The sequence below is a fragment of the Chiloscyllium plagiosum genome, unplaced genomic scaffold, assembly GCF_037043375.1.
Source record: "Chiloscyllium plagiosum isolate Xiang-an unplaced genomic scaffold, Cpla_swu_hap1 HiC_scaffold_16, whole genome shotgun sequence".
NCBI lineage: Eukaryota > Metazoa > Chordata > Chondrichthyes > Orectolobiformes > Hemiscylliidae > Chiloscyllium > Chiloscyllium plagiosum.
This window is the reverse complement of record NW_028270154.1, coordinates 12,851,047-12,863,353: the sequence shown is the minus strand read 5'-3', so window position 1 is coordinate 12,863,353 and position 12,307 is coordinate 12,851,047. Positions and strand designations below refer to the sequence as shown.

The 12,307-nt window shown below is 41.3% G+C and overlaps 1 long non-coding RNA gene across 1 annotated transcript in view; it reads right to left on the bottom strand.

Annotated features, from left to right (window-relative positions):
• The window catches only part of LOC148147481 (uncharacterized), a 127,066-nt gene that overhangs the window by 52,665 nt on the left and 62,094 nt on the right, over positions 1 to 12,307 (bottom strand). The gene's annotated exons all lie outside the window — the stretch shown is intronic.

The window sequence follows — 12,307 nt, the reverse complement described above, 5'->3', positions numbered from 1 at the left end:
TGTCTTCTTATTCCTGGTGCTATCTGTATTAGTTTTGTTTTACATCTTCTCCAATACCTCTATCCATTTTATAGCGTGGAGATCAAATGGGTCTTCCCATGGTTCTAACATAATTTTCAATTCTATGCCTCTAAAAACGAGCTCAAGCATTGTATTTGCATTTTAATTACCTTTTTTAACTTGCATTGCTTCTTTTACTGGTTTGTGCATCCATACTGCTCTTAGATTATTCTGTCTGTATGTCCTTATTCATCCTACAAAAGTCTGATGACATACATTTAGTATTTTCTTCCACTTTTGCTCTGTATAATCACTTCCCCATAAACTTCTGATTCCTAATTTCAAATAATTTGGGTTGTTTTTCAGTACACCAGTATTCCCAGCATTTGTCTCCAGGTCGCTGTGAGGAATCTTGCTTAATAATAACCTTGACTGACTCAAATGTGATAGTATTTATTATCTGTAATCAATAAATGCTGTGTGTATATGCATTAGCTATTTTAAACATAGGTTACATTAAAATATAAATAAAAATGGAATATGTTGCACAAAGACTCCAGTTAGTTGCTTTGAACAAAACACATTCATTTTCACTTGACATGGTGGGAAGGTCAGCTGAAGGGTTTTGTTCTTCCACTAAATTAAGCAATTCATGGTTATATTACGACCTATGAAAGAACTTGCATTACTATAGCACCTTTCATGTCCTCAGGACATCTTAAACTGCTTTATAGTCAATAGGATATTTCAGATGGAAACTACTGTTTAAAATAGGGAACAGGATAGCCAAATTGCACATAGTCATGTGCAACTAACAGTAAGTTGAAAATAAAGAGGATATATATTGGTGAGATTATTTGGAACACAGGAATGATTTAGAAGACAGTTGAGAGTTGAAATTTGATTTTTTGCTTTGGGATCATGACTGTGGGATCTTTCCTGTTCACGAGAGAGCAGACAGGACCTCAGTTTGATGATTCATCTGCAGGGTGGCACATCTGACAGTGTAGCATTCCATCAAGTCTGCATTGGCAGTGATTACCTAGATTTTGTGCTCAAATCTCTGGCATGGTTCTTGAGCACATAATGTTCTAATTCAGAGGCAAATATGTTGCTAACTGAGCCACAGCAGACAACTCAGTTCAACAGATTGTCATCCGCCCTGACTGAGTTTCAAGTTACGTAATAGTATTGGCATCCAGAGAGAGAAAGAAATTAAGTTTGAGTTTGATATGTAAAAACAAGCTCTGCTGTAAACAGCTCACAAAATGTCACCACTCTCTGGTACTTTTTTGAATGTAAAATTAGTGAATAATGCAACTGGAGAATATCCAATGCAGTTTCTTGTGGGAGTTAATTATTAGAAAACAAACCCAACAATGTCAGAGCAAAGGACAGTATAAAGACCATTTTTCTCTATTTTCCATTGCAATCTAAAATGAGCAAATAACTCGTAAAAACACAGATTACTGGAAATGCTAGATAATTTGAATGCGAGTAACTTGATATTCATGGTGAATACTGTGTGCACAGCTATGGGTTACAATAGTGGTTGCAGACTAAATAGAACCGAGCGGTTGTGTACAAATGGAGCTTCGCTTGGCAACAAGTAGCCAATTGGTTTGTGGATTAGTGACCAGCTGCCAATGACAGAGAACTTATGTCTGCTAACAATTGTGATTAGTTCTCAGGCAGCTGAACAGCTTGGGGCTGTGTAAACAATGCAGAGCTGTAAAGAAGCCTTCAGACTTTCTCCCAGCTCATGGAGCTGTCTCTGTTCTCTGCATTGAAAGTCTGAAATAAGCCTGCTTATCCTTCCTTCAGTAGCAGTAATAAGCTGGGATTTAATTAATAAACCAGAGACCTTTTAGAAGTGAACCAGCCACGCTATGCTTCTTACAAACTGATGGAAGCATCTGGGGAAGGATGACAGAGGATCGGCATTCTGACCTGCACAAGACTCATATGAATCAGTTCAGCAGCCCTTATGAACAGGACCCATTGAATAGTTCTTCCAATTTCTCCATTCGTCCTTAACCCATGTTTTTCTTCCCTATGTGTATAAGGAGAAGTTTATGAGGTGGTTAGAATAATATTTTGATCAGTAGAGTTACACACTGACGGTTCATACTGTTCACCTGTAGTTTGAGTTTAATAACTAGCAATAAATGGTAATGTTTTAAACGTACAGAAATCTGGTCTATACTTTCTTTGTCTGAGAGACAGGTCAATTTAGGAACCTTTGTGCACCTTTAAAATCTTGAACTTTTGTGAAGACTGTGGGAATGGCAGAGTTTGATTTCCAGGGTATTACCCCAGTGAATTATGGCAACAGAGAACAAGCAAGCTTAACGCCATGTTGGATATAGAATCATACAGTACAGAGAGGCTCTTCAGCCCATCACATCTATACCACCAAAGCTATTTTACATTAGTCCCACTTTCCAGCACTTATCCCATAGCCTTGAATGTTATGACACTTCAAGCGCTTATCCAGCTACTTTTTAGAGGTTGTGAGGTTACCTGCCTCAACTACCCTGCCAAGGCAGTGCATCCCAAGGAAGAAATTATTCCTCAAATCTCCTCTAAACCTCCTTCACTTCTCTTTGACCCTCCAACTAAGGGGAACAGCTTTCTGTCCACTCAATCCATCCCCTTCATAATTTTACACACATCAATCAAGATCCCCCCCTTCTCTCAATAACTCCTCAGACCACAGAAAGTAACCCTGAGCTTATCCAGCCTCTCTTTATTACTAAAATGCTCCTGCCCAGGTAACATCCTGGTGAATCTCCTCTGTACCCCAACCAGTACAATCACACCTTCCGGTCGTGTGGTGACCAGCAACAAAACATATGCTACTACCATTAAGCCAATGATTGGCAAGTTATGGCACACAGGGGTCACAGAGTGATCACTATCAGCACTCCATGACATTCAATGGCAATATCACCTCATTACCCAGAGAGCAACAATTATATCGGCCAGCTGTCCTTGCCAAAAATTGAGACAGCTCTTAACAAAGTTATAAATGACATCCTGTGTAAGACCATAAGAAATGGGTTGTTCATCCCTCGATCCTGCTCTGCCATTCAAAAAGATCATGGCTAATCTGACACTCCTCATATCCACTTTCCTCTCCTTTCCCAATGATCCTTGGTTCCTGACTGATGAAGAATCTGTCTATTTTAGCCTTAGTTTGGCATCTTTCTGCAGCTTTTCACCATCTAAATAATATTCTGTTATTTTGTCTCTCTTCCAAAATGGACAATTCCTGTTTGCCATTATTCTCCATTTGCCATTTTTTTTTCAATTACTTAACCCATCAATATCTTTCCATAAACTGTTTGTAACCCCCTTGTAACTTGCTTTCCACCTATTTTTGTGTCACCTGCAAATGTGGTGACAGTACATTCACTTCCTTCCCCCAAGTCATTAATACATATTGTAAACAGTTGTGGTCCCGCCAATGATACCTGTGGAAACTCACTGGTTACTGAAAATTAACCCCTTAACTCCATTCACTGTTTCTTGCCCATTGGTCAATTCTGTATCCACTGTAAAATATCACCTCCAACACCATAGACTTTTATCTAATGACTTTTGTGAGGTACTTAGTCAAATGCCTTCTGGAAGTCCTAATAGGAGACATCTAATGGTTTCCCTCTATCCATTCTGTTTAACAGTTTCTTGAAAAACTCCAATAAATTATTCAGATACGATTTCCCCTTCATGAAACCATGCTGATTCAGCTGGATTAGATTAAAATTTTGCAAATGTTCTTCAATTACTTCCTTAATAATTGATTCCATTACTTCTCCAACAATGTTAGAAGTTAGGCTAATTGGCCTAAAATTACCCACTTTTTGCCTCCCTACCTGTTTGACCAGGGGTTTCTCCTTGGCATCAAGATTAAAGTGGTTCTGGAAAAGCACAGCAGGTCAGACAGCATCCAAGGAGCAGGAAAATTGACGTTTCAGGCAAAAGCCCTTCACCAGGAGTGAGTCTCCAGCATCTGCAGTATCCATTTCTGCCTAGCTTCTCATTGGCAGTTTGCCAATCCTCTGGTACTTTTTCAGACTCCAAGGATTTTTGAGGGAAACTTAGAACCTCTATCTCTGTAGCTACTCTTTATGGGATCTTCGGATGCAAGATATCAGATCCAGCGACTTATCTGCCTTTAGCCCTGTTAGTTTGCCTAATGCGATTGTCAGAAAGAATTAACTGTCTCACTTCAACTTTTCTTGACCAGTCTGCAGCCTTTGACAAGGTTGACCACACCATTCTCCTCTACTGACTGACCATCCTTGTCCAGCTGGATGGTAATTCTCTTGCTGGGTTTTATCCTTATTATTTTAATCATAGCCACGAAAGCTCTTCCTCTTTTCACATGTTTACCTCTGGTGTCCCCTAAGGATCATTCCTCAGCCTCTGCCGAATTCCCAATCACATGCTGTGTGCCTTGAGACATTGCCTGAAAACATGAACTGAGAATATCTTGTAAACCACAGCTTTCTCTCATGAGAAAATGGGGTTTGTGTGCACCCCTACCATCCTATCATGAACAGATCCATTCGCAACAGCCAGATTTACACAGATGAGTCAAGTACGTTCTTGCCTCTTGTTGCTTCCATCATTAACTCCTGCAGGGTCAGTCTAGCTGCCACATCCTTTACTTGTTCAGTCCTGTTGCAAACTGAGCCATTGTTGCTGTTGTCACCCTTCTCAAGTTATATTCTGTGTCCTTGGCACCCTCAGTGCATCCTCCAAAGTGATATTCAACATTGAACAGAACTGAGTCATTGGGTGAGGAGGGTGGTAGCTGGTCATCAGCAGGTTTCCTTGCCCATATTCGACCTGAAGTCATGAGAATACTTAAAGGTCAATGCTGATGGCTCCCAGGACTGCCTGCACAATGTATATATCACTGTGCAGCCACCTCTGGTAGGTCAGTCATTTTAATGAAATAGAACGTACCCAGAAATGGTGCTGATGATATCTGGGACATTGTAAAATATAGTTTTGTGAGTATGAGCATGTTAACCTGTTGCTTCTGTGGTCCTCTCTCAATTTTGACACAAGACCCTATGTTAGTGAGGAGTTAACTAGGCTATGAATGCTATCGTTGTTTCTGATGCCTGGATCCAGCTGAGAAATTTACAGAGGCCCTCTGTGGAGTGTGTGAGTATTTACAAGATGTATCCAGTGAGGGATTTACAGAGGGTCCTCTCCTGAGAGCATGTTTTTTGCAAAAAGTAAATTACTTCCAGATAAAGTTGCTGAAGTCAGTAAGTTTTATTTGTTAGAAGACTGTTTTACAGCAAAACTGATTAAATGCAGAAACCAGATAAATACTTCCTTGGAAATGTATTCAGGCACCAGGAATTTTCAAATTGTTGATATGGTGCCTATAACAACGTCAAGTTTCAGAAAAGTTCCTGTTGGACTGCTTGGTTTCTGTAATGCTGGAGCTCAGTAATTCAAGTCTTCAACATAATATAAGGCACAGTTGAGGTTCAGGAGAGCTGTTAGGCAGCCCTTCTACACACAAAAGGTGGTAAATGTTTAAAACTTCCTTCCAGAAATGGCTGTAGATGCTTGAACGTGTTTAATTTTAAATTTGACATACATACTTTCCTGTTAAGCAAAGGTATTAAAGGATATGGGCCAAAGGCAGCTCTATGGAGGTAGGCAAGACTTAGTCATGATCTCATTGAATGGTGGAATAGGCTTAAAGGACTCTATGGCCTGCACCTGTTCCTATTTGTTCAAACCATTTGATTTTACAATGTAAAAATTAAAGTCACCATAATCTTCCCAAACCATGGGGCTGCTCTCCCATTGGAGCAAGATAACTGGTGGTGGTTTAACCTGAGGGTCACCATGTCTCAGGCAAGGGACAGGTTGAGGAAGAGTGTCCTTCATGGTCACTTCAGTTGGTCTGGGAACTGCAGCTACATTATTGGTATCCTTCCGTACCACAAACCAGCCATCCAGTCAACTGAGCTAACCCTTTTTAAAACACTGTAGAAGCAGTGCAGAAACCCAGCATGTCCATACTGGTATTTTCTGCTTGTGCTGCTTGACATACTCATAATCTTGGTTTGTAATTTCATCAATTTGACAACTTATTGTTAGGTATGTATGGAGTTGCACCTAGCATACCCTCCTGCAGGCTTCATTGAATGAGGGTTGATCCTCTAACTTGACAGTATGAGTGATAGATATAGTTGCCATAAGGTTGTAGATTGTGATGAACTATAATTCTGCTGCTGTTGATTGCCCACAGCATTTCACAGGTGCCCAGTCTTGAGTTGCTATATTTATTAATTGAATATATATTTAATTGATACAGAGATTAAAGGCTCAGGAGGACAGATTGTATACATTTGGTTTGCATTCTGTTGAATTCAGAAGATTGAGATGATCCAATTGGGATGTTCAAAGTAATAAAGGGGTTGATAAAAGAGACCTGCTGAGTTTCAGTTTTTTGTGCTCATGCCATACCTTACTTCCTCTTTGCTAACAAAGTATCCCAGGACTACAGTAACTTCAGTCTTCCACTGGTTAGAAGGTTCATTTTCAGAAAATAGGGCTGGGTAATCAGACCCAGAACTTTGCATTTGGACTCAACCATTCTCTGCTGTCAATATTGTACACTAGAAGATAACTCATTTTCAACAGAGTCCAAGTCCACGCATAGTTAAACCTTGTCAGCATGAACAAGTTGGGCTGAAGGGTCTGTTTCCATGTTTTATGACTATGACTTTATTTCAGTTAGCCACACTTCATAAAGCTTACACTTCACTGGTTACTAACTTCCCATTTTTATACCACCAATTTTCACCCATTTGTTTCTTCCTTATATCCAGAAATACTTTTCACACAACTGAACATTGCTTTTCCTTCACCACATCATCCATTATATTTTTTTCTTATCTTCACCACTAAATCACCCAAGTTTCCAAATTAACTTACCGATGAATGTGCAAAGCCAATTGGGACTGTGCAATTACACCAAAAGTCTGTGAAAGATAGGGACAGAAGGACGGGATTAAATCAAAATGAATGTTCAGACGATTAACCCTGAACTGATATATACATCACCTGTTTTCTCAATCCAGTATCTCTCAGACATTCCTTCAGACCATATTACATAATAACACAGCACGGCCCCTTTCAAATGTGTTCTACCATTCAAACGTATTATGGTTCTATATTCCTTAGGAGCATAACCCCTTGAAAGCTGAGTCGACCCCCAGGCGATTGTTGCAGGTCTCCAATGTTTGTGCTTCCCAAATGCCTTAGCTCTAATTCAGGAAGCACAAACATTAGGAACTTGCAAAAATCACTCCCAAGAAAGCTACAGGTCAACTGAGTTTTTTAAGACTGGAAGTTTGTTGGGTAATAGTGTTAAGGAGCATGGAACTGCATCAACCACAATATAACTGAAATGGTGGAACAGGCTTGGAAGGGGTTAACTGGCCTGACCCTGTTCCCTAAATTAGCAGAGTGGTGTTGAAGGCAGAATTAATTTCAGCTGCCTCGATGGGGAAGGAAACTAACTTCTCAGGGCATGGCAGGATGTGCAGTTCTTAGTGAAAGTACAGATTGCTGAGTTTACTGACCCCATTACTGCTGAACTCAGTTTTGAATGGAATCCAACAAAATAGCAATCCAGGAATGTTTCTGCCATTAAATCACCCAGTTCATTTCTTCAGGGACTACATTTAACTCACACAACCATTCCTGGAGCATTTCTCCTTGATGTTCCACTCAAATCCATCATTTTAAGATCATTTTAAAATGATCAAACTCTCCAGAACAGGTCACAATTGTCGCCATGGAAATGGCTGCATCTACTTCTTAGTCAAGAAAATACCCAGCTCTCCTTGAATAAAGGAACAAACAGCATTTGTGTAGACAGTTTCATAACCCCAATTTGGACAACACTTTACAACCAGTGAAGTACTTTGGTTGCTGTTATGTGGAAACATGGCAGCCAATTTTCACACAGCAAGATCCCACAAGCAACAGTGACTGATGGGATGCTAACCTAGTGATAATTTCGGCCAAGACAGTTGGGCAAATCCCCCAGCTTCTCTCCAGAAAGTGGTCACAGAACACTTTACATCTTTAAGAAAGGGCAGATGGGAACTCACTTTCATGTCTCATCTCAACAAGTTTGCTGACAACACCACCATGTTAGGACGGATATCAATGATGAGTCAGAATACAGGAAGGAGATAGTGGGTTTGGTGTCATGGTGCAATGAGAACAACCTCTCTCTCAAGGTCAGCAAAACAAAACTGATCACTGATTCAGGAAGAAGGGAGGAGGACATGACCCCGTCTACATCAATGGAGCTGAGTTGGAGAGGGGCGGGAGCGTCAAGTTCCGAGGAGTGACAATAACTGACGATCTGTCCTGGACTTCCTGTGTAACTGCGACAGTCAAGATGGCACATCAATACTTGTTCTCCCTCAGGTGGCTTAGGAAATTTGGCACATCCACAAGGCCCCTCACCAACTTTCACAGATGCATCATTGAAAGCATACTGTCTGGGTGCATAACAGCTTGGTACGGCAACTGCTCTGCCCTGGACTATAAGAAACTACAGAAGGTTTTGTGCACAGCCCAGACCATCACGGAAGCCAACCTCCCATCCTTGGGCTCTATTTACATCTCTTGTCGCTGAAAGTCACAACATCATCAAAGACCCATCTAATCCCCGTAATGCTCTCTTCCAACCTCTTCCATCAGGCAGAAGATACAAAAGCTTAAACACACGCACCCGCATGTTCAAGAGCAGCTTCTTCCCTGTCATTATTAGATTGCTGAATGAACCTCCCTAACATCAATTAATGTTGATCTTGCTTTGCGCCTCTCCTGTGCAGTGTATGCCTCCTCTACCTAAGCACCCTGTGGTCTGTATGTCCTTGTTTGCTGTGATCTGCCTGCACGGCTCACACAACAAAACTTTTCACCGTACTTAGGTACACTTGAATACAATAAACCAAATGAGGCCAAAAGAAATCAAAAAGAGAAAATCTCTAACGACAGTTCAAATCTTCATCTGCCCCTGAGGAGTTAGTGGTGAGCTGCCTCTTGAACTGCAGCAGTGTATATGATGTAGGAACACTCACAGAGTGCTATTAAGAAGGAAATTCCAGGATTTTGACTCAGCAAGACTGAAGGAATAGTGGTGTTTTTCCAAGTCAGGATGATGAGTGGCATGGAGAGGAACTGGCAGGTGGTGGTACTCCATATATCTGCTGCTCTTCTTTCTAGATGGACATGGTCTTGGTTTGGAAGGTGCTGTGCATCTTATAGGTGGTACACATTGCTTTCACTGTGTGATGGAAGCAGTGAATGTTTCTGGATGTGTGTGAATCAAATGGACTGCATTATCCTGGATGGTGTCAAACTTCTTGAGTATTGTTGGTGCTGCTTGCATCCAGGCGAGTGGGAAGTATCTAATCACTTTCCTGACCTGTGTCTTGTAGATGTGGCCAGGCTTTGGTGAGGCAGGATCTGTAGCCATAATACTTAGTCCGGTTCAGTTTTTGCTCATTGGTAACCTTCAGAAAGTTAATAGTAGGGACTGAGCGATGATAATGACATCGAATGTCACAGGTAACAGACAGCTTAAGAGTGTTGGATGGCTATTATTTCGGATAAGTTGCGGGAGGGTGTGACAGTGTCACGGTAGGAAATGGGGTGGGGATATCAATTGTATATTTTCCCAGGAGAGAGACATGGTTCTATTTGTCCAGCATTTCCTGGGTAACTATCCAATAAAGTAAATAGGATTGCTCCCAAGTCTGTAATGCTAGCTCAGAGATAGAATCATTTGAGCATGGTTTTTGGGAGTATGGGAACTGTGTATTGGAAATTTTAAATTTTACAGGAAATTTCCACTAGGTCAGCAAGGTCCCAATGCACACTGCTGAAGCTCCAAAGTCTCTCTCTCTCTCATCTGGAGCCTGGAAGATCAGGGTCAACTACTAAAGAGTCAAAATTATTTTCAGTGAGCATCTTTGGGACATACTGATGTTATGGAAAGTTTATTGAAACAATTTGTTTTCTTACTGGTGCCTTATTATGTCCTTAAGACATCTTTAATGAATTTTCTAAACTAGGAGGTAGCATGCTGGTCAGTGGTTAGTACTGCTGCCTCACAGCACCAGGGACCCAGGTTTGATTCCAGCTTTGGGCGACTGTGTGGAGTTTGCACATTCTCCCTGTGTCAGCGTGGGTTTCCTCCCACAATCCCAAGTTGTGCAGGTCAGGTGAATTGGCCGTGCTATATTGCCAATTGTGATAGGTGCATTAGTCAGGGGAAATGGGTCTGGGTGGGTTACTGTTGAGAGGGTTGGTGTGGACTTGTTGGGCCAAATGGCTAGCTCAGAGATACCTCTGACACCGTAGGAAATCTAATCTACTCACTCTTTTGAGATGTCACTATTGCTGCAATGTGTGAAACATGGAAGACAACTTGTGAAGAGCAAATAAGCGATAAATCACTGAATGACCTTATTTGTTTGTATCAGTGCAATTCACCTGAAAGCCCCAGTGCAGAAGATTGCATATGTTAAAAAAAAGTACACAAGAACACAAGAGTTGGAGGAGGAGGAGGAGGATTCAACCATAACCATGGTGCCTACAACTGAGCACCAGTGAAGCAGACTCTAGCGTCTTCCACCTCCATAATGTCAGAGTTAAGAGAGAGCTGAACATAACCTGGGATGGCCAGTGATTGAAGCATGATCCCTTTTCGGTTTATCCAGGGTCACCCTCAATCAAACTCCTACATACAGGCAGCACCGCATCAAGACGCAGAATAAATTAAAACCCACAGCAACCTCCTCAATAAATTATAGGAGAAAAGCACAACACTGCAGATGCTGAAAATCTGAAACCATCACAGAGTACTTGGAGAAACTCAGCAGGTCTGGCAGCATCTGTGACAAGAGAAACCGAGTTAATGCGTTGAGTCTGGTATGAAGAGGTGTCCCAAGGAAGAGTCATATTGTCTCGAAACATTAACTCTGATTTTCTCTCCACAGATGCTGCCAGACCTGCTGAGCTTCTCCAGCATTTTCTGTGTTTTCTTCTAAATAAGTTATCCACTACCTGATGGGTTTTATGTGAAACTCCTCTGCTCTTGCCCTTGTGTACTTGACGCACAATAATGTTCCTGAAGAAGGGCTTATGCCCGAAACGTCGATTCTATTGTTCCTTGGATGCTGCCTGACCTGCTGCGCTTTTCCAGCAACACATTTTCAGCGCAGAATAATGTGCCCCAGTACAGTACCAGTCTGCCCATTTCAATTGATCAACATCACTGGCATTCATTGACCAACGCATCTACCCCGCCTCCCAGTCATGAGCAATATTGTGCCCCCACAACATCAGGAGGGTAATTGCAATAGCAAGGTGGACCAGAGAAGGTCTACTCCAACCAATGCCTAGCTTTTTCGATGACCCCCTTCAACATGCCAGCAGTCTGCATTCCCTCACTCCACTCTGCACACCACACTGAGCAGTAGCAGCTGAGAACTTATACAACAGAAGGACTGACAGGAGAAAGCAACCACCAGAAATCACTCTCTCATCAAAAACAAGGCTTGGTTTTTCAGAAGTGAAAACAGGAAACACACAACGTAGTGGAAGTGGTGCTAATATTTAAAACTTTTACGAAATGTTTTGAGATATGAACAATGCTGTATAAATATAAAACAAAAACAGAAATCACTGAAAACGCTCAGTGGGTCTGGCAGCATCTGTAGAGAGAAATCAGAGTTAACGTTTCGGGTCGAGTGACCTTCAGAATGGACTCCAAAATGTTAACTCTGATTTCTCTCTACGGGATGCTGCCAGACCCGCAGAGCTTTGCCAGCAATTTCTATTTTTCTTTCTGATTTACAGCATTCGCAGTTCTTTTGGTTTCTATATAAATATGTTTTGTTGGTGTTATTGACAACGAAGAACTCCCTCATCAGATCAAATATTCCTCTCACCAGTGTATAAGTATTAAGAATTGATTACTGAGTGACAATTGACAACTGATGAGTAACAAATGTTTAGACAGCGATTCTATTACTGCTGTAGCATTTTCTCTTGTTTAAAGAGAAAGTGGTAGAAGGGTGAGTGCAGAAAAGCAAAAGATCTGAAATTATGATAAATCTTAATCAAGTCACCAGCTACGCCTGAAATGGAGTATTGCATCCAATTCAGGAAATCACACTGAAATCAAACTAAAAAGAAATTTGGCCTTTAATAGCACTTTATCCAACCGTACAGA